Here is a 23,091-nt window from a genome sequence, read left to right on the forward strand (position 1 = left end):
CTGCTGTATTCTCCTCCTTATACATAGCTACTGTAATCTTCCATCACCATATCCTGGGAATCGGGAGCTATTTTCACCCCCCCCCCCCCCCCGAATTTGGTTCCTTACATCCATATGCTAGATGTAGGACAAGCTGAAAAAAGAAGAGACAATTCCCCAACCAGTCTGTACTGGGGTATGGGGCCTTGCCATGATCTGCCGGACTGCTCTACTGGAGCAGAGATGGACTGCTTACTGCTTGGTGCCTCAAATGAGGACGGTGAGGAGGGGACCCATGCCACCACTTCCTGAGCCTTCTTTGGATGAATAGGGGCATTACAGGGCTTGATGCCATGTGGGAAGGTTTTCATCATTGTCAACATGGTTTTGTCAAACGAGTTTCTTCTTTACAGGGCTTGAAACCACATGGGAAGGTTTTCATCAATGTCAGCGTGGTTTTGTCAAACACGTTTCTTCTTTACAGGGTTTGAAGCCACTCGGGAAGGTTTTCATCAATGTCAACATGGTTTTGTCAAACGAGTTTCTTCTTTACAGGGCTTGAAGCCACTTGGGAAGGTTTTCATCAATGTCAACATGGTTTTGTCAAACAAGTTCCTTCTTTACAGGACTTGAAACTACTTGGGAAGGTTTTCATCAATGTCAACATGGTTTTGTCAAAAAAGTTTCTTATGAGCAGTGCAAAATAGTGAAACAATAGAGGCTAATTACCTTACCCCTTCCCCAATTGCCAAATTTTCACCCCAATTTCCACCCTTACATTTCCTTTCTTGTGGACGGGAAGGCATACTATGCCATAGATGGTGGATGTGACCCAAAGTTTTGAAGGATGTGGATAAAAATGTATTCTGTGATATCCACAGTTTTGGGCTGTAACTTCTGTAAGGATCTAGTAGACACTTTTTCAAATAAACCTCCCCAAAATGTCCCAATGGCAAAATTGATTACATTTATCTTTATTGTCTGTAAGTTAACTTTAGGCCTCCTTTGGGTTTTTTTGTAGTTTCAATGGGACCATGATCAATGTAGAATTGTTGGCCCTTTCCTCAGATACCCATGAGAAAGTTTTTACAATTTGGTTTAAAATTTGGTTGGACGGCTCATAAGGCTGGGAATTATTTGTCCTTCCCTTACCTTGCTACTTCTTTTGTTTATGTTTTTCTTTTCCTTCCCCCTCTCCGACTTCTTCCTATTCTGATGTCCTCATCTTTCCTTTTCTCTTCTTTGCTAATGTTTATTTTTGTGTATTTTCAGAACCCCGGAAATAATAATATGCATACTGATTTTTAGTCTCTTTCCAAACTCCTATTTTACCATAAGGGATAATACGGACGGAGATCTGAGTTCTGGTCACTTTGGTTACCTCAAAAATTCATAAAGGTCTATGAGTTGATGGTCCAACGGAGCATGTATTCTGTTTGTAACTTTGGTGACCCTTGTATTTGTGATAATTTTTGTTGTGACCCTGCATAAACCATTGTTTCTGGATGTGACTCTTTTGTCTTTCGTAGTCAAAACTCTTAATAATGACTTTTGAACATGAAAAATTAGAAGGTAGTAGTGGATAAATCCATAGAGTGGAGGTGACTCCATCTATGAGGACATACAGTCCATACACCCAGCACACTATCAGATGGAAGTGTATAGTCCAAATGCACACGTTCCTGCGTTAAAAATGGCTGTGTGTATAAGTGGGTGCTGCAGCGACCGTCGGCTGGAACCGAACAAAATCAGCAAGGAAAAATGTCACCAGCACACCGAGGATCACCAATATGGGTCCAAAGGTTTTAATGAACGATCGCATAGTTACAGCAAGGCAATGTTTCGGAGTCTCACAGAACCCCTTCATCAGGCACATGCCTGATGAAGGTGTCCTGCGAGAGTTCCGAAACTTTGCCTTGCTGTAACTATGTGACCGTTCATTAAAACCTTTGGACCCATATTGGTGACTCTTGGTGTGCTGGTGACTTTTTTCCTTACACTTTCAGATAGTTCTCAGGGCTGCAGTTCCTCTGAGCAACACAAGGTGGGGATCTCACTTCTACCCAGACAGGAAGTCTCTATGATAGACAGGAAGTGATGTCAGGTATATATAGGAAGTTCCGGGTGAGAGGTGAGTCCAGAGGAATTAGAGAGGAGACGTTGCCGGAAGTGGCAGCAGAGGAGGTAATAAGATCTTATTTTCTATTTACACCCAGTAATCCCCCCATCATGTCTGTCCTCTTCGTCACGCCCGTCCTCTTCCTCCACCGTCACGCCCGTCCTCTTCCTCCACCGTCACGCCCGTCCTTTTCCTCCACCGTCACGCCCGTCCTCTTCCTCCACCGTCACGCCCGTCCTCTTCCTCAACCGTCACGCCCGTCCTCTTCCTCAACCGTCACGCCCGTCCTCTTCTCCACCGTCACGCCCGTCCTCTTCCTCCATGATGTCCATATCACATCAAGTATATAGAGAAGAGCTGGACCCTGGGGGAATGAGAGAGGAGGAGGATGAATCCAATGTTTTCGTGTTCGAGTGCCAAATTTCCAAACCCCACTGAAGTCAATGGAAGTCGAATCTGTCACATCAAAAATGCCCATCCATTCTCTGATCTTCCCCATGTAGGAAGGACTCGTTTGGTCTCTGCTGTCACATTCCCCATCTACTGTGGCTGGGGAAGAAGCTAATGAAGCCCAATCTGCGCTCAAAGGAAGGCAGGAGAGACATCAGGGATCTAAAAGACCCCTGACGTCTCATCAAAGAGAATCTGTTCTGCCAAAATAGGATCACATAGAAAACGTTTTGTCCCCTATATTATTAAAAAAAAAGTTTACTCTAAAAAAAACAAGTGTAAAAAATTAAAACCCCTGTCACAAAATTTTAAGCCCCCACACATACGAACATACAAAAAACGTCTTTCATTATTATTCCATTGTCAATCGTGATGCCTGCAGATTCACTGAAACAAGGAAACCTGATGGACCCGGCACACAGGATCGATTCCAATGCTGCTCCTCATCAATAGACCGCAACATGAGCCATCAACAGCTATATAAGGGAAGGGGTGAGGGTAATGGTAACATCACTGACCAGATATGGCCATGGCAGTGATGTTACCGCTAGACATTCCCTCTGCTATCCATCCATGTAACCCAATGGTGCTGATAATGCCAGTGGTTGCTAGGGATGCAGTGGGTGCCAGCACCTGTCACCTCCTTAGCAACCATTGGAAAGCTTGTATTCAAGGAAGTGGGAGAAATACAGTTTCTATATAAGAAGTTCTGCTTCCGAGCTGATAAGTGACCCTGAAGGGGTTAAAATACATTTCCAAATGTAAAATTTTACATAAGTATCCCAATGTGACATATTCATCCTAAAATGTAATCATAAAAGTCTCCAGAGTACAGGGATAAAGGCTAAAGCTCAAAGGTTCACAAAGGAGCCTCATACATGGTCCCCCAAAGCTCCTCCTCCAAATGTCCCTCCATCTAGAGTCTGACCTCATAGCTCCTCCTTCCAGTATCCCTCCATCTGGAGTAAACACATTCTAGGACATCACACTGACCTCACAACTTCTCCTTCCAATGTCCCTCCATCCAGAGTCAGCCCATCCTATGACATCACACTGGTGGCCTTAGTTCTTAATTCCATACTGTCCTTCATATTACCTCCTGATGTCCTCATCCTAATATTGTACAACCAATCCTGATCATTCTCTCATCAATGTTATCTGTCTACAGGGAAACCTTCATAGATGGCAGCACCAATGAGGATGGAGGAGGACCGGAGTCACATGACTGAGAGGATACTAAACCTCACCCTGGAGATCATCTACCTGCTGACTGGAGAGGTGAGGAGGATTCTGGGAGGTCACATGACATCACGCTCATCTCTATTAATAAAACACAGACCTGACCGGAGAGGTGAGGAGGATTCTGGGAGGTCACATGACATCACACAGACCTGATCGGAGAGGTGAGGATTCTGGGAGTCTCACATGATATTCCTATTGGTTCCTCAATACAGAGATTTCCTCTTCTGAAGTCAGGTGATCATATGACCATCACAGTGCCTCCGTGTGACTCCCTAAACCCTGAGAGACCCAACATGGAGAAGATTCTAGAAGTCACCAAGAAGATGACGGAGCTGCTGACAGGAGAGGTGAGCGGTGCCGGGAATTCTGGGACATTCTCCAGTAACAGACAAGGGATGTGTCTGGATGGTGACTGTATCATTGTGTGTGCCAGGTTCCTATAAGGTGTCAGGGTGTCACTGTCTATTTCTCCATGGAGGAGTGGGAGTATTTAGAAGGACACAAGGACCTCTACAAGGACGTCATGATGGACAATCAGCCGCCCCTCACATCACCGGGTAAGAGGAGAGTTTATTGGAAAGGAGAGAGCAGTACGGAGGCTCCACCTAGATCCCCCATCATCTGATAAACACATAGAAACAATGGATTCAGTCAGTGTGTGTGTTTCCTACAGATGGATCCAGTCATGGGAACTCACCAGAGAGATGTCCCCATCCTCTGTATTCCAGGGATTCCACACAGGAAGGTCACACCATCCCTCACCATCATCAGGTAGATGGATCCAGTCATGGGAACCCACCAGAGAGATGTCCCCGTCCTCAGTATTCCCGGGATTCCACACAGGAGGATCATAATTATACAAAACACAATCAGGTAGATGAGTAAGAATTATTGGAATTGTTTGTGATGATTTGTACATATGCATGTTTTTTTTTTTACAATAAATGTATTATATATTCAGAGTGGAAAACTCAGGGATGATAATATTGTTGTTAAAGAAGAGTATGAAGAGGAGGATGTAGCGTATGGAGTAATGAAGGATTTTCCTGAAGGACATAAGGATCTCTACAAAGTCAGTATGATGGAAGAACCTAATACCAGGAACCCACCAGAGAGATGTCCCCGTCCTCTGTTTTCCCGGGATTCCACACGGGAAGGTCACACCATCCCTCACCATCATCCGGTAGATGGATCCAGTCATGGGAACCCACCAGAGAGATGTCCCCGTCCTCTGTATTCCCAAGATTCCACACAGGAAGGTCACACCATCTCTCACCATCATCAGGTCGGTGGAGTTCAGGGTCACAAACATAAGGTGATGGAACACTGTGGAGACGATGTGTGGACTCTAAAAGATGAGATGTTCTATGCAATCTCACATCATAAATCCTTCTATGTTACAGATGTTATTTTCTGCCATTCTGTTGGTTTAGGGTGAAGATCTGATTATCATAAAAGTTGAGAGTGAAGTAGAAGAGACGTATATGAGGGATGATCAGCAATATATGGAGGAGGCTGGAATGAGGAGGACATTCATAGAGGAGGACACTCCTACAGAGATCAGCACAGGTGACCACAATATATTCTTATCTTATCTCTGTTCTGTTACCGCCCCCCTCCAGCCCCCATTGGTTCCTGCTCCTCTTGACAAGGCGGTGTAAAAGTAGAAGTGATCTGGGAGGACCAAAGGCCTTTTGAAGAGGGGAAGAGTCCCAGCTGGTTGGGACATCCACAGAGAACATCTGCTCCCTCCTATCTCCCTGATCCAGATGGAATCTTGATGGAAGTGAACTAACCCTCTCCTATCTATTGATGATGTTTTTCTATTTTTCCAGGACCTGCCATGGAGGAACCCTCAAAGGATTGTCTCACTTTATCTCCAGGTTGTAAAATGGAAGAGGAGGACATCCCAGGAGATTGTGACGAAGAAAAGACAATGAGCTCCACTATGGATGGTGGACTTCCCAGTGTGGAGAGACCATGGGATCCCTCTGACTCTGAGCAACCTCGTACTGTGGGGGATGGGGCCAAAACTCAAGAGGAGATCATATTTTCCTGTCGTGAATGTGGGGAAGGTTTTAGCACTGAGCTAAGTCTTTTTATACATCAGATGTCTCACACGGGTGAGAAGCTTCGTTCCTGTTCTGAGTGTGGGAAATTCTTTCTTAACAAATCAGAACTCATCAGACATTACAGATCTCACACAGGAGAGAAGTCCTATTCCTGCCCTGAGTGCGGGAAATTTTTTCTTGGTAAATCAAAACTGGACACACATTACAGATCTCACACAGGGGAAAAGCCATATGTCTGTTCTGAGTGCGGGAAATGTTATCTACGGAAATCAGAACTTGTTATACATCAAAGATCTCACACGGGGGAGATGCCATTTTTCTGCCTTGAGTGCGGGAAACTGTTTCCACAGAAGTCTTGTCTTACTAAACATCAGAGAGTGCACACGGGGGAAAAGCCGTATTCCTGCTCTGAGTGTATGAAATGTTTTTCAGATAAGGCCAGTCTTTCCAGACATCAGAGATCTCACACGGGGGAGAAGCCGTATTCCTGCCCCAAGTGCGGCAAATGTTATTCACGGAAAACAGATCTTGTTATACATCAGAGATCCCACACAGGGGAGAGGCCATATTCCTGTCCTGAGTGCGGGAAATGTTTTTCACGGATGTCCCATCTTTATAGGCATCAGAAATTACACACGGGTGAGAAGCCGTATTCCTGTCCTCAGTGTGGAAAATGTTTTTCACGGAAGTGCAATCTTACTGAACATCAGGTATGCCACAAACGACAGAAGACTGTTTTCCTCCCCTTAGTGCAGGAAGTGTTGTCCACGGAAATCAGAACTTATCAAACATCAGAAATCTCACTCGGAGGTGAAGCTGTATTTCTACTCTAAGTGCCACATAGGAGAAAAGCTCTTTTCCTGTCCTGTGTGCGGGAAATGTTATCCATGGAAATCAGAATCCGTCAAATATCAAAGATCTCACGGAGGAGAGAAGTTGTATTCCAGCCCTGAGTGCGGGAAATGTTCTTCCACAGAAGTCTTGTCTTACCAAACATCAGCGAACCCACACCACCTTCGAGGTGTATTAGTGTCCTGAATGCAGGAAATGTCTTCTCTATGGATGATATGTTGCCGTACATCCGAGATCTCACACTGGGAAGAAGCACGCCTTGATATACACTTCAGAAAACACGTGACTGAGCGCTCCTCTCATCTTTATCATGGAAGAAACACTTTATAAGGAGATCAGAGATCACTAAAGACTTCAAATTTGTGTCTGGCTTCCTCTGCTAGGAGAGAGAAGGAGGGAGGGGGGGGGGGGGTCACTGCTGGTTGGGTCCCTCTAGCAGTGTAGTCTGATCTCCCCTGACCTTCAGCAGAAGCTTCCATGGAGGACATCATGGTGAGAGAGAAGGAAGGGGGGGTCACTGCTGGTTGGGTCCCTCTAGCAGTGTAGTCTGATCTCCCCTGACCTTCAGCAGAAGCTTCCATGAAGGACATCATGGTGAGAGAGAAGGGGGGGGGGTAACTGCTGGTTGGGTCCCTCTAGCAGTGTAGTCTGATCTCCCCTGACCTTCACCTGAAGCTTCCATGGAGGACATCATGGTGAAAGAGAAGGAGGGGGGTCACTGCTGGTTTGGTCCCTCTAGCAGTGTAGTCTGATCTCCCTTGACCTTCAGCAGAAGCTTCCATGGAGGACCTCATGGTGAGAGAGAAGAATGGAGGGGGGGGGGGTCACTGCTGGTTTGGTCCCTCTAGCAGTGTAGTCTAATCTCCCCTGACCTTCAGAAGTCCTCCTTCCCTTTCACATCAGAGTTTTCACTTTCCTGCTTGCCCCTTTCACATTGGAATTCTTAGTTCCCCTTCTTTAAAAATAAAAAATCAGGCACTTTCCAATCATGTGACAACAAATTACGGTGGTCACATGATCACAAGCTCCACCTCCCAGTATCTAAAACCCCTTCAAGAGCCAGGAAGCGCCGGCGCCAAGGGGTTAGAGAACATCCGTGTACCAGTCCCCCCTTTTCACATCGGTGTCCCCAGTCCCCCCTTTTCACATCAGTGTCCCCAGTCCCCCCTTTTCATATCAGAGTCCTCAACTACCTCTTCACATAAGAGTCCGCAGTCGTCCATCCTTTCACACCGGAGTCCCCAGTCCCCTCCTTTAACATCAGAGCCCTCTGAGTCTAGGAATTATTTGTCCCTCCCTCACCATGCTCCTTCATTTCTTAATATGTTCTCTTCTTTCCTCCTTTCTGACTTCTTCCCAGTCTGTTGTCCTCACCTTCTCTTTCTCTTTATTTTTTTCGTGTATTTCTTACATTTCTGGAGAACCCTGGAAATGATATGCACATTGTGACGGACCGCCTGGCACCCAGCCTGGGTGTTCCCGTCAGAGAACTGGTTCCTCGGCACTAGGACACAGGACCAAAGTATTATAGCTGGTCATTGCACCCAAAAACTAGGTGACACTTGCTTAGGTGCAACTGGAACGCTTTATTGAACAGAAATACAGGGTTTGTTACACTTCAGAAATAGGGGCAGCCCCCACATGAACAATAAAAACAAATATTACACATTGGGATAAACATCTCACGTTGATTAGATAACGAGGTAAAGTTGACACCATACTAATCCCATGATGTAGGAACCTCCAGGAGGGCTAACCAGCAGACAGAAACAATAGATGAGTCCATTAACATACATTATTTTTGGTCTCTTTCCAAATTCCTATTTTACTCATAATTCCATATGCCATAAGGGATGATCTGTATAATAGTCTCCTGGTATAATCCTCGTTATATTGCCATAATCCATATAATCGCTTTAATGAACAGAAATACAGGGTTTTTTACACTTCAGAAATAGGGGCAGTCCATATAAACGCTTTATTGAACAGAAATACAGGGTTTTTACACTTCAGAAATAGGGGCAGTCCTCACACGAACAATATAAAAATATATTACACATTAGGATAAACATCTCACATTGATTAGATAACGAGATAAAGTTGACACCAGACTAATCCCATGATGTAGGAACCTCCAGGAGGACTAGCCAGCAGACAGAAACAATAGATGACTCAATTAACAATGGGGCAAAGACTCCCTCAAGAGTTGGTTGTAGCCAGCTCAGTGGATTGCTGTAGGAAAGTCCTGGATTCTTTCTTGGATACACAGAATATAACTGGATATAACATTTATAGGGAAAGTTGATCCAGGGAATATCCGATTGCCTCTCGGGTGATCAGGAAGGAATTTTTTCCCTGCAGGAGCAAATTCGATCGTGCTTTGCTGGGTTTTTTGCCTTCCTCTGGATCAACTGTGGGTGTAGGATTATAACTTTTTTTTTTTTTTCTATGGTTGAACTGGATGGACTTTTGTCTTTTTTCAGCCAGACTAACTATGTAACAACAGTAAACACATAACGCCTTAACAGAATACAGCAAGAGACTTCAGCATCAGGTTGTTTTGAGTTGATTATATTGACATCTGCTTTAAGTCTAGGAGGAGGGGTTGAAGCAGTCAATGTTGGTTTGGGTACAGAGGTCCCAAATCTGAATCCTGGTCCTCCAGTTCTCAGAGTGTGTTTTGGGGAGATGTAGACTTGAATCTGAAGTAAAACTACTCCAAAGGTCCCCCCAGGCACACACCTCCCAAAGAATAGAGCCTATTCAGATGCTCTGGCCCATGGTCAGTTGGCAAGAGGCTAGTCATCTCCAAAAGTCCCTGTCCTGTTGGTTAGATCTGTCACATACATTATTTTTGGTCTCTTTCCCAAGTCCTATTTTACTCATAATTCCATATGCCATAAGGGGTAATCTGTATAATGGTCTCCTGGTATAATCCTCGCTATATTGCCCAAAGACCTGGATTCTGGTCACTCTTGTGGCCTCAAAACATTTGTATGGAGATACGAGTTGATGGCCCATTAGTGCATATATTCTGTTTTTTGGTGAACCTTTTATTATGATCGTCTATGTTGTGACCTTGTATGAACCATTGTGTCTCTTTTTTTGTTTTTGGTATTGAAATCTCTCAGGGCTCGTTTACACTTGCTTCAAAATGTGGCATTGGACGCGATTTTTTAAAGCACTCTGAATGTCAATCAAAGCTCCTCCCACTAAATAAAATGGGCTTTTGGAGGGGACTGCAGGCTAGCCTCCTGCATACTGACCATAGGCCCTGGCATCTGAGGGGGCTCTGTTGACACGTTGTGTTTGCTTTGCATCGCTTCAACAGTTGTACCCCATGTCACTTTCTTGGTGCTTCAAAGCATCTCTGTGATGGGAGTCACTTTGGGTGGGGGGCCCATGGAACCCAGCTCACTTTGCAGAGGTGGGGAGAACCCTGTCTCAGCTCCCCATATCCCTCTTATGTGTAAGTCACCCTGTGCCTGTTAGGGGTACAGGGTGATCTGTCCTAATATTGTGTAGACATGTCTAGGAGATAGGTGGGGTGGGAGTTGTGGATTGTTTGGTGTTTGTGTGGCTGCATCCCATTGTTGTGTGTCTGGCTTGGGAGCAACCTATTATGGGATGTATGTGTCTGTGTATTGGCTTAGTCAGGGGTGTCTCCAGCAGCCCTCCCTCTTGATGGGACTGTCTTCTGGTGTGAAGTTTGAATACCTGTGTGTCTCTTGTTACTAAATGTAAATTGCCCCGCCCTCTGTCAATATGCAGGGAGGGGGGATTGTCCCCTGAGTGTATATATCTTGTATCTGTGTTCAAAATAAAGTAGTCTATTTCCTGGTTTACTTCAAGACTGGTGTTGTCTAGTCTTGTATGGCTGGGTGTGGTGTCTATTGTCAGTGTTCGGATGGGGAAGCGGTATTCTAATGGAAGTACTCAACCGCACTCTGGGATCAGTTCCGTTAAATTCTCCAAAGACTCTACAGGAGTCTATGACAACACTGAATAACAGCACTTGCAGCTTTTGAGTTGCTTTATTTCAGCTTTAGCTTCACATTGTTTTGGAGGTATTTCAGGTATGAGATATCCCAGGATGCACTGGGAAACCACCAAGCGAACTGGAAAGACATCATCAGTAGTCACTTCCGGTTCGTGTGTATACATTCTGGGAGTGTCTGGTGTAGACGTCACATCTGGTGTGTAGCGTGGAACAGCAGGAAGGGGAGCGGGGTCCGGAGCGAAGCTACTAGCAGACGTGGTGTGTAATGTAGGAACGCTATAGTGGAAGGTGAGCAGAGACTGAAGAGGAAGGTGGATCAACAAACTAAAGGATCAGCAGAGCTGGGGGTTACTACTGAGCGGGGGATCAGCAGAGTTGGGGGTTACTACTGAGCGGGGGATCAGCAGAGCTGGGGAGTACTACTGAGCGGGGGATCAGCAGAGTTGGGGGGTACTACTGAATGGGGGATCAGCAGAGCTGGGGTTACTACTGAGTGGGGGATCAGCAGAGCTGGGGTTACTACTGAGCGGGGGCTTAGCAGAGCTGGGGGTTACTACTGAATGGGGGATCAGCAGAGTTGGGGGTTACTACTGAATGGGGGATCAGCAGAGGTGGAGGTTACTACTGAATGGGGGATCAGCAGAGATGGGGGTTACTACTGAGCGGGTGATCAGCAGAGCTGGGGGTTACTACTGAGCGGGGGATCAGCAGAGCTGGGGAGTACTACTGAGCGGGGGATCAGCAGAGTTGGGGGGTACTACTGAATGGGGGATCAGCAGAGCTGGGGTTACTACTGAGTGGGGGATCAGCAGAGCTGGGGTTACTACTGAGCGGGGGCTTAGCAGAGCTGGGGGTTACTACTGAATGGGGGATCAGCAGAGATGGGGGTTACTACTGAGCGGGTGATCAGCAGAGCTGGGGGTTACTACTGAGCGGGGGATCAGCAGAGCTGGGGAGTACTACTGAGCGGGGGATCAGCAGAGTTGGGGGGTACTACTGAATGGGGGATCAGCAGAGCTGGGGTTACTACTGAGTGGGGGATCAGCAGAGCTGGGGTTACTACTGAGCGGGGGCTTAGCAGAGCTGGGGGTTACTACTGAATGGGGGATCAGCAGAGCTGGGGGGTACTAATGAGTGGAGGATCAGCACAGCTGGGTTTACTACTGAGCGGGGGATCTGCAGAGTTGGCAGTTACTACTGAATTGGGGATCAGCAGAGCTGGGGTTTCTACTGAGTGGGGGATCAGCAGAGCTGGGAGTACTTCTATGCAGAGAATCAGTAGAGCTGGGGGTACTGCTGAGCAGGGGGTCTGTTGAACAAGGGTACTAATGAGCTGGGGATCTGCTGAGTGGGGGTACTATTGAGCTGGGGTTCTACTGGGCCCCTATAAAACAAATAGAAAATCAACACACACAGCATTTGCCAAGCTTCAAAAAAGCATTACCGAAGCATCAAAAAAACATGTAGAAGAGGAAGGAGCTTAATGAGCCCTTAATAAATACAACGGAACACGAAAAATTAGAAGCTAATTATGACTGCAATCAGCTTTGCTGCAAAATGAAAGGTAATAAAACCCCTCTGATCATCCCGAGCAACAATCTACTTCCCTCCCCCTTGCTGGGAGTGGAGGTGACCCCATCTATGAGGACATACAGTCCATACACACCCAGCACAAGGCCGGGGTCACATTACCAAACGGTTCTCGGGGCTGCAGTTCCTCTGAGCTCCACAAGAGGTGATCTCACTTTTACCCAGACAGGAAGTCCCTATGGAAGACAGGAAGCGATGTCAGGTATAAATAGGAAGTTGGGGTGAGAGGTGAGTCGGCAGGAAGTAGAGAGGAGACGTTGGTGGAAGTGGCAGCAGAGGAGGTAATAAGATCTGATTTTCTATTTACGCCCCGTAATCATGTGACCACCGTTATGTCATATAGCAGATGTTGTGCGTAAATATGTAAAAGAATTTAATATCTAAGAGCATCAAGAAATGGAGCAGATCCAGTCACCTGCAAAAGAAGAGATAGGAGGAAGAGGAACCCAAAATTATTATTATTATATAGTGCCAATAGGTTTGCTCAGCGCTGTACAATAAAGTGGGGGAACAGTACATGAGACAATACAGTAACAATACAATACACGAGGGGTTTGAGGGCCCTGCTCTTTCGAGCTTACAATCTAGGAGGGAGGGGGTAGAGGTACAGGAGGAAGTGGCTATGGGGGATGGAGTGGAGGAGAACGGCTGTTAGGTGAGGGTGGGGTAGGCTTCCCTCAAGAGGTGGGTTTTCAGGGAGCGTCTGAAGGTGAGGACGGTAGGTGACAGTCTGATGGATTGGGGTAATGAGTTCCAGAGGATGGGGGAAGTCGGGCGTGGAAGGAGGAGACCAGGGAGCTAGAAAGTAGGAGGTCTTGTGAGGAGCGAAGATTACCGGTAGGGTGGTATTTGGGTATCAGGTCGGTGAGGTAGTTTGGGGCAGCGTTTTGAATGGCTTTGTATGTCAGAGTTAGTAATTTGAATTTAATGCGTTGGGCAATTGGGAGCCAGTGAAGGGATAGGCAGAGGGGGGTGGCAGAAGTTGAGCGGTTGGTGAGGTGGATGAGTCTAGCCGCTGAGTTCAGGATAGACTGAAGCGGGGATAGTCTGCGTTGGGGTAGGCCGGTGAGAATGGAGTTGCAGTAGTCTAGGCATGGGTGGGATTGATGGTGGCGTTGTTGGTCGTGAAGGAGAGGATGGGGGGCGCGGGCTAGGGGGAAATCTAGGAGCTCAGTTTTGGAAAGGTTTAACTTGAGGAAATGGAGCGACATCCAGTCTGAAATGTCATTTAGGAGGTGGGTGATGCGGGCGGAGACTGAGGGGGTGAGGTGAGGGGTGGAGAGGTAAATTTGTGTGTCATCGGCGTAGAGGTAATAGTTGAAGCCGTGGGAGTGTATAAGTTTGCCAAGGGAGGAGGTGTAGATGGAGAAGAGAAGGGGTCCAAGGACAGAGCCTTGGGGGACCCTAACAGAGAGGGGGAGCAAGGGGGAGGTGGCAGCGTTATAGGTAATGCTGAAGGAGCGTTGGGATAGGTAAGAGAAGAACCAGGAGAGAGCAGAGTCCCTGATGCCAAGGGAGTGTAGTTTATTGAGGAGGAGGAGGGGGTGGTCGAGGAGTAGGAGGTGGATTTCGGGAGTGGAAAAAAAATTTTGGGAGTGGAAAAAAAAACATTTTTAAGACTCGGGATGAGCTGCGCTGCCCTAGGTTTGGTTCGAACAGGGTTTGGCTAAATGCAAATAAGTTTGGGTGCTGAATGTGGACCCCCCCAAAAGATAATATGTGGGAGTCTCCCTAATAGCCAATACCAGACCCTTAATCCAAGCATTCAGCCTGGTGGGCCAGGAAAGAGAAGGAGCAGGCGCCCCTTCCCTATGAACCATGCAAGGCCACATGGCCTGAACATGGGGGTGCATAGGTCCAATGCTTCTCGGGGTCTAAGGGAAAGGAAGCGTATTGGAATTCGGAAGCCCCCTTAAAAATGAGGCCTTCAGAACCACTACTTTCTTTCATGCCCAAATATTTGACAAGTCCTTTATTAGGAGAGGTGGAAGGCTTCCGGGAGCAATAATTTAGTTAACCCAAGATCCGTAGACATAGCACCTCAAAGCTCTTCCTCCCAATGTCCCTCCATCCGTAGTCAACCCATCCTATGACATCACACTGACCTCACAGCTTCTCCTTCCAATGTTCCTCCATCCAGAGTCAGAGAATCTTATGACATAATACTGACCTCACAGCTCCTCCTCCCAATGTCCCTCCATCTAGAGCAGTGGTTCTCAACCTTTCTAATGCCGCGACCCCTTAATACAGTTCCTCATGTTGTGGTGACCCCCAACCATAAAATTATTTTCGTTGCTACTTCATAACTGTAATTTTGCAGTGGGAGGACTAGTGCCCCATCATTGGTGTCAGTGGAAGGAATAGTGCCCTATCACTGATGTCAGTGGGATGAATAGTGTCCCATCGTTGGTATCAGCGGGAGGAATAGCGCCCCATCGTTGGTGTCAGTGGGAGAAATAGCGCCCCATCGTTGGTGTCAGTGGGAGGAATAGCGCCCCATCGTTGGTGTCAGTGGGAGGAATAGCGCCCCATCGTTGGTGTCAGTGGGAGGAATAGCGCCCCATCGTTGGTGTCAGTGGGAGGAATAGCGCCCCATCGTTGGTGTCAGTGGGAGGAATAGCGCCCCATCGTTGGTGTCAGTGGGAGGAATAGCGCCCCATCATTGGTGTCAGTGGGAGGAATAGCGCCCCATCATTGGTGTCAGTGGGAGGAATAGCGCCCCATCATTGGTATCAGTGGGAGGAATAGCGCCCCATCATTGGTGTCAGTGGGAGGAATAGCGCCCCATCATTGGTGTCAGTGGGAGGAATAGCGCCCCATCATTGGTGTCAGTGGGAGGAATAGCGCCCCATCATTGGTGTCAGTGGGAGGAATAGTGCCCCATCATTGATGTCAGTGTGGTGGAGGGGGAAATAGTGCCCCATCGTTGGTGTCGGTGGGGGGAGGAATAGTGCCCCATTCTTGGTGTCAGTGGGAGGAATAGTGCCCCATCGTTGGTGTCAGTGGGGGGAGGAATAGTGCCCCATCGTTGGTGTCGGTGGGGGGAGGAATAGTGCCCCATCGTTGGTGTCGGTGGGGGGAGGAATAGTGCCCCATCGTTGGTGTCGGTGGGGGGAGGAATAGTGCTCCATCGTTGGTGTATGTGTGGGAGAAATAGTGCCCCATCATTGGTATTAGTGACACAAATGATGGGGCACTATTCCTCCTACTGACACCAATGATACTTACCTTGCTGACCCCTGCTCCAGTCTGGGCTCGCTCTCTCACTTACCTGTCAGCTGTCTTCCTTCTCTGGCCACTCTCCTCTTCACTTGCTCCGGCAGCTCCCTCGTTCTTCATTGATCTACGCGCGCTGCCGCTCGGCTCCTCCTCTCCAAGATCCACCTCCTCGTCGGTGATTGGCCGCCTGTGTGCCTCTCCTGAGCTACAGTTCCGGTGGCCAATCAGCGGCGAGGAGGCGGAGCTGTTGAGTGATCCCGGAGGTGTGGCTAGGTGACAGGGGCAGCGTATCATCCCGCCCACACATCGCCTGAGACAGAGGAGCGGTGTCTCGGTTCCTAAGACCGAAATATGTGTTTTCCGATGGTCTTAGGCGACCCCTGTGAAATGGTCGTTCGACCCCCAAAGGGGTCGCGACCCACAGGTTGAGAACCGCTGATCTAGAATCAAAGAATTCTATGACATAACACTCTCCTCACAGCTCCTCCTCCCAATGTTCCTCTATCCGGGGCCAGAGAATCCTATGACATCACACTGACCTCACAGCTCCTCCTCCAAATGTCTCCATCCAGCGTGAGAGAATCCTATGACATCACACTGACCTCACAGCTCCTCCTCCCAATGTTCCTCCATCCGGAGTCAGAGAACCCTATGATATCACACTGACCTCACAGCAATGCTTGAGAGAAAACCCATTCAAGAAAGCAGAAGATCCTGTTTATGGTTCCATGTCTGCAGATCGAATACCAAACAGAATGAGTTCAGAAACAACACACCCAACATAGAAACTGGAATTTGTGGAGGAGGCCAAAGTGTATACATCTCCCGTACCCCAAGAATCATAGCAAACCCTAAACAGTCCGGATTAAACATGTTCCCACCGGGGGCCATAGTTCTATAATCCATACTGACCTCCATATTACCTCCTGATATCCCCATCCTATCATTGTACAACCAATCCAGATCATTCTCTCATCAATGTTATCTGTCTACAGGGAAACCTTCATAGATGACCACACCAATGAGGATGGAGGAGGACCGGAGTCACATGAGTGAGAGGATACTAAACCTCACCCTGGAGATTATCTACCTGCTGACCGGAGAGGTGAGAAGGATTCTGGGAGGTCACATGACATCACTCTTATCTCTAATAATAAAACACACACCTGACCGGAGAGGTGAGGAGGATTCTGGGAGGTCACATGACATCACACAGACCTGACCGGAGTGGTGAGGGGGGTTCTGGGAGTCTAACATGATGTTCCTATTGGTTCTTCAATACAGAGATTTCCTCTTCCGAAGTCAGGTGATCATATGACCATCACAGTGCCTCCATGTGACTCCCTAAACCCTGAGAGACACAACATGCAGATGATTCTAGAAGTCACCAAGAAGATGATGGAGCTGCTGACAGGAGAGGTGAGCGGTGCCGGGAATTCTGGGACATTCTCCAGTAACAGACAAGGGATGTGTCTGGATGGTGACTGTATCATTGTGTGTGTCAGGTTCCTATAAGGTGTCAGGGTGTCACTGTCTATTTCTCCATGGAGGAGTGGGAGTATTTAGAAGGACACAAGGACCTCTACAAGGACGTCATGATGGACAATCAGCCGCCCCTCACATCACCGGGTAAGAGGAGACTTTTTTGGAAAGGAGAGAGCAGTACGGAGGGTCCACCTAGATCCCCCATCATCTGATAAACACATAGAAACAATGGATTCAGTCAATGTGTGTGTTTCCTGCAGATGGATCCAGTCATGGGTACCCACCAGAGAGATGTCCCCGTCCTCTGTATTCCCAGGATTCCACACAGGAAGGTCACACCATCCCTCACCATCATCAGGTAGATGAGGAACAATCACTGATAGTATCATTAGGATCTGTACATTATCTGCATTGTTACCATTGATGTCATTTTTATTATATATTCAGAGTAGAAACCTGAGAGATTGTAAAGTTGAGGTTAAAGAAGAGATAAAAGAGGAGGATGTTGAGAATGGGGCGATGGAGGAGTCAGAGGTTTCAGAGGAACACAAAGATCTGTACCAGGACACCATGGTGGAGTCATCCAGCTACAGGAACCCACCAGAGAGATATCCCCGTCCTCTGTATTCCCGGGATTCCACACAGGAAGATCACAACTATTCACAAAATGATCAGGTAGATGAATAACAATATTGGTAGTTATGATTTTATACACGACATGTTTGTTACATTGAATGTTTTTTTTTTATATATTCAGAGTGGAATCCTTGGGGATTATAATATTGTTGTTAAAGAGTATAAAGAGGCGGATGAGGAGTATGGAGTGATGGAGGAGTTTTCAGAAGAACACAAGGATATAATGGAGCCACCTAATACCAGGAACCCACCAGAGAGATGTCCCCGTCCTCTGTATTCCCGGGATTACACACAGGAAGGTCACACCATCCCTCACCATCATCAGGTAGATGGATCCAGTCATGGGAACCCACCAGAGAGATGTCCCCGTTCTCTGTATTCCCAGGATTCCACACAGGAAGGTCACACCATCCCTCACCATCATCAGGTCGGTGGAGTTGAGGGTCGGGAACATAAAGTGGTGGAACACTCTGACATGTGGAGACGATGTGTGGACTCTACAAGATGAGATGTTCTATGTGATCTCACATTATAAATCCTTCTATGTTACAGATGTTATTTTCTGCCATTCTGTTGGTTTAGGGTAAAGATCTGATGAACATGAAAGTTGAGGATGAAGTAGAAGAGACGTATGTGAGGGATGATCAGCAATATACGGAGGAGGCTGGAATGAGGAGGACATTCATAGAGGACACTCCTACAGAGATCAGCACAGGTGACCAGAATATATTCTTCTCTTATCTCTGCTCTGCTACCGCCCCCCCAGCCCCCATTGGTTCCTGCTCCTCTGTCAAGGCGGTGTAAATGTAGAAGTGACCTGGGAGGACCAAAGATCCTTTGAAGAGGTGTGACGGAGGGTAGGCAGGACAGAACACACAAGGCAGATGGCAAACAGTTAAAGCTTTATTAAAACAGACAGCAGTCACTCAATGGGAAGTAGTGCAGAGAGAGAGAGCTCAAAATACTTTGTAATCCAGCCCCGGGGGGCAAAGTTAAAGTCTCTACAGCAGTTTGTAATCCAACAGGGAGGTAGGAGGCAGTTCATAAACAGTTTGGATAACACAGGGGAAGCATACACTCACGCAGAGCTGATGTGGTAGTCTCAGGCAGAGCTGACAGCGTCTCAGGCAGAGCTGATGTGGCTTCTGGGGTCCCCCTTACTCCAATGGGGCTCAGGCAGAGTCTGGCCACTAGAGTCCCGCCGCAGCTGGGATCCCTCAGTGGCTGCACAGCAGAATGGATGGTAGGGAGAGACCAGCACTGACCTCTTAAACCCCGGGGCAGGACGAGAGGTGGGGCGGGGGTCATTAGCAGGATGACAATGGATGGGATGCCTTGATTGAGTTTGTGGACATTTGGATGACAATGGAGGGGATGCCTTGATTGAATTAGGGAACATTTGGCAAGAAAGGCACTAATTGCATTGGGGATGGGAAGCACTTCCTCTGGCACAAAAGTAAGGCATTACTTAGGGATGTACTACATTTGGGCACAAGACAGGATGGACAGGAAAGGAAATACAGTAATTGAATTTGTAGCTGTAAACAGGGTGACAGTGGGGGAGAATACATTAATTGAATTTGGGGACCTTTTGGCTGGAGGAGGATGGAGGGGGTGTGTTAATTACAGCTAGGAGCCTTTGGCACACAGGAGTAGAATACTAATTGGAGGATGAACTTCCTCTGGACACAAGGGATTAAAAAAACAAGGAATTAATAACTGGAACTTGCAGAGAACCCATATCGTGACAAGAAGGGAGGACTCCCAACTGGTTGGGACATCCACAGAGAACATCTGCTCCCTCCTATCTCTCTGATCCAGATGGAATCTTGATGGAAGTGAACTAACCCCCACCTATCAATTGATGATGTTTTTCTATTTTTCCAGGACCCGCCATGGAGAAACCCTCAAAGGATCGTCTCACTTTATCTCCAGGTTGTAAAATGGAAGATGAGGACATCCCAGGAGATTGTGCCGGAGAAAAGACAATGAGCTCCACTATGGATGGTGGACTTCCCAGTGTGGAGAGACCATGGAATCCCTCTGACTCTGAGCACCCTCGTACTGTGGGGGATAGGGCCGGGGTTCAGGGGGAGAAGAAGTTTCCCTGTCCTGAGTGTGGGGAAAGTTTTATCTCTGAACAAATTTTGTCTGTTCATGAGAAATCACACATGGGTCAGGAGCTCCATTCCTGTTCTGAGTGCGGGAAATTTCTTCTTCGTAAATCAGACCTCATCAGACATTACAGATCTCACACAGGAAAGAAGTCATACTCCTGCCCTGAGTGCGGGAAATGTTTTGTTCGTAAAGCAAAACTGGACATCCATTACAGGTCTCACACAGGTGAGAAGCCGTATTCCTGCTCAGAGTGTGGGAAATGTTATTCGGATAGTTACAGCCTTTGCAGACATCAGAGATCACACACAGGTGAGAAGCCGTATTCCTGCTCTGAGTGTGTGAAGTGTTTTTCAGATAAGGGCAGTCTTTCAAGACATCAGAAATTGCACACAGGTGAGAAACCCTATTCCTGCCCTGAGTGTGGGAAATGTTTTGCGCGGTTGGTTTATCTTCATGCACATCAGAGAGTGCACACAGGTGAGAAGCCGTATTCCTGTCCTCAATGTGGAAAATGTTTTTCACGGAAGGGCAATCTTAATGAACATCAGGCATGCCACAGACGGAAAAAAACTGTTTTCTTGCCCATAGTGAGGGAAGTGTTGGCCACAGAAATCAGAACTTATCAAACATCTGAAATCTCGCTCGAGGGAAAAGCCTTATTTATACTCTGAGTGCGGGAAATGTTTTTCATGAAAGTCTTGTCTTACCAGACATCAGAGATCCCACACAACCCTTGAGGTGTAATAGTGTCCTGAGTGCGGGAAATGTCTTCTATATGGATGATATGTTGCCGTATGTCAGAGATCTCACACCACCCTCGAGGTGTACTAGTGTCCTGAGTGCAGGAAATGTCTTCTCTATGGATGATATGATGCCGGACATCAGAGACCTCACACTGGGAAGAAGCACACCTTGATATACACCTCAGAAAACACGTGGCTGAACGCTCCTCTGATCTTTATCATGGAAGAAACACTTTATAAGGAGATCAGAGATCACTAAAGACTTCAAAGTTGTGTCCGGCTTCCTCTGCTAGGAAAGAGAAGGGGGGGGGGTCACTGCTGGTTGGGTCCCTCTAGTAGTGTAGTCTGATCTTCCCTGACCTACAGCAGAAGCTTCCATGGCGGACATCATGATGAGAGAGAAGGAGGGGTCACTGCTGGTTGGGTCCCTCTAGCAGTGTAGTCTGATCTCCCCTGACCTTCAGCAGAAGCATCCATGGAGGACATCATGGTGAGAGAGAAGGAGGGGTCACTGCTGGTTGGGTCCCTCTAGCTGTGTAGTCTGATCTCCCCTGACCTTCAGCAGAACCTTCCAAGGTGGACATCATGGTCACCTCATGTAACTTGACCAATAAAGTCTTCACAATCTAATAACGTTTCTGTCTATTTTTTCTCTCCTAAGTCCCGATTCCTCATTGTCCCTCTTTTGTCCTCCTTTTACATCAGAGTCCTTATAAAAAACCCTTCCCCCCCTTTCACATCAGAATCCCCACTTCCCCCTCCCCCTTTTTACATAGGAGTCTTTCGTTTCCTCCACTTCCCGCCAGTCGCATGCCTATATGCGTACCCAAACAAAAACGGAACTCTGCCAAGAGTGCGCACCGTGCGAGCTTCCAGGACAGTTACTGGCAGCTAACCGAAGCAAGAGCTTTCCAATCATGTGACTGCTGTGAAAGCCAATCAATGCGGTCACATGATCACAAACCCCCCCCCCCAGCATCTAATACCCCTTCAAGGGCCGGCACCAAGAACATCAGTTCCCTTTTCACACCAGAGTCCTCAGTCCCCCCTTTCACATTAGACTCCCAGTCCCCTCCAGAGTCTTCAATTAACCCTTCACATTAGTCCTAATCAGGGGCGGACTGACCATTTGGAAACTCGGGGACTGCCCGGGGTTAGTAGGGGGCCCCATGAGATGCCCCTGGTACCTTTTTCATAGGCTTTTTTGAGTTTGGGCAAGGACACAGGGGCCCCATGATCCCCTATTGCCCGGGGGCCCCATGAGTTGTTAGTCCGCCCCTGGTCCTAATGTTCCTCCTCCCATTTACACCAGAGTCCTCAGCCCCACTTTTCAAACCAGAGTATTTAGCCCCTTCTTTCACATCAGAGTCCTCATCTCCTTTCCCTTTCACATTATTTTCCCTCTCCCCACTTTCACATTGAAGTCCTTAGTTTTCCCCCCTTTGAAAAAAAAAAATAGTCCCTAGTCCCCCCTTTCACAGTCCTCAATTTCTCCTTTCACCTCAGAGTCTTCATTCCCCATCCCCCTTCACGTCAGAGTCCTTATTCCCCCCCCAACTAAAAAAAATCAGAGTCCCCAGTCCCTTGCTTTCACATCAGAGTCTTCAATTCCCCTTTCACATTAGTCCTAATCTTCCCCTCCTCCCTTTCACATCATCTTCCCTTCCCCCACTTTTCACATTGGAATTCTTAGTCTCCCCCCTTAAAAAAAAAAAGCGTAGAGTCTCCTCCCTTTCCTAGAAGAGTCCTCCATTTCTCCTTCACAGAGTCCTTGGTAATCTCACCCCCTCCATTTCACACCAGAGTTTTCAGCCCCCCCCCCCCCTTTAGGCCCTCAGCCCTCCCCTATCTTTTCACATCATAGTCCTCCCACCTCCTTTTTGTATCATAGTCCACAGTCCTCCCACCTCCCTTTTGTGTCAAAGAACTCAGTCCTCCCACCTCCCCTTTGTATCATAGTCCTCAGTCCCCCTCCCCCTTCATGTCAGAATCCTCAGTTCTCCGCCCAACACCTTTTCACAAGAGAGTCCTACCATATGATCTTCACCAGAGAGCAGGTCTAGGAGGAGGCTGACTTCTCTGTATTAGAGTCATTCATTTATTACAGGTACTTATATAGCACCATCAATTTACGCATAGCTTTACATATATAATGTAGATTCCCATCGGTCCCCGCCCCTGAGGAGCTTATAACTTACATACACATACTGGAGCCAATTTAGTCCAGAGCCAAGTAACCTCCCAGCATGTCTTTGGAGCGTGAGAGGAAACCGGAGTACTTGGAGGAAACCTACGCAGGTGTAAGGAGGATGTGGGTCTTCTTTAACATTTTCAAGCTCAAGAAAAAGATCGCTAAGTTCCTGTAACTTCTGGTTGTCCCTGTTGGACAGTCTAAAAAAGATCTAGAATCTTTTGAAGAAAGCAGGTTCTCTTACTCCAGACCTGCAGTTATTTTGCTCTAGTCCCTTTCATGCAAGATTTTCAGTCAGGTCCACCAGTTGGTTTTTTAGATGGACCTTGCTGGAAGCCCCATGCAGGTCTATGGTCAGGCAATTTTGCCATGACTGGGTTCACATCGTGTTCAAA

General features: G+C 47.4%; 1 protein-coding gene and 1 pseudogene across 2 annotated transcripts in view; one reads left to right on the plus strand and one right to left on the minus strand.

Moving 5' to 3' along the window:
* Positions 1-23,091, minus strand: part of LOC149465043 (uncharacterized) — a 76,593-nt gene that overhangs the window by 11,168 nt on the left and 42,334 nt on the right.
* On the plus strand, positions 1,981-21,138 carry LOC149465046 (uncharacterized; annotated as a pseudogene). The gene is made up of 13 exons (XR_016312258.1): positions 1,981-2,163; positions 3,717-3,899; positions 4,003-4,347; positions 4,464-4,663; positions 4,752-5,075; positions 5,224-5,359; positions 5,626-6,885; positions 17,035-17,152; positions 17,269-17,366; positions 17,456-17,683; positions 17,766-18,071; positions 18,227-18,359; positions 19,532-21,138. The product of XR_016312258.1 is annotated as an uncharacterized LOC149465046 (transcript).

The sequence above is a fragment of the Staurois parvus genome, unplaced genomic scaffold (genome assembly GCF_062004578.1).
Source record: "Staurois parvus isolate SC_StPar_1 unplaced genomic scaffold, SC_StPar_1.0 ptg000144l, whole genome shotgun sequence".
Classification (NCBI taxonomy): Eukaryota; Metazoa; Chordata; class Amphibia; order Anura; family Ranidae; genus Staurois; species Staurois parvus.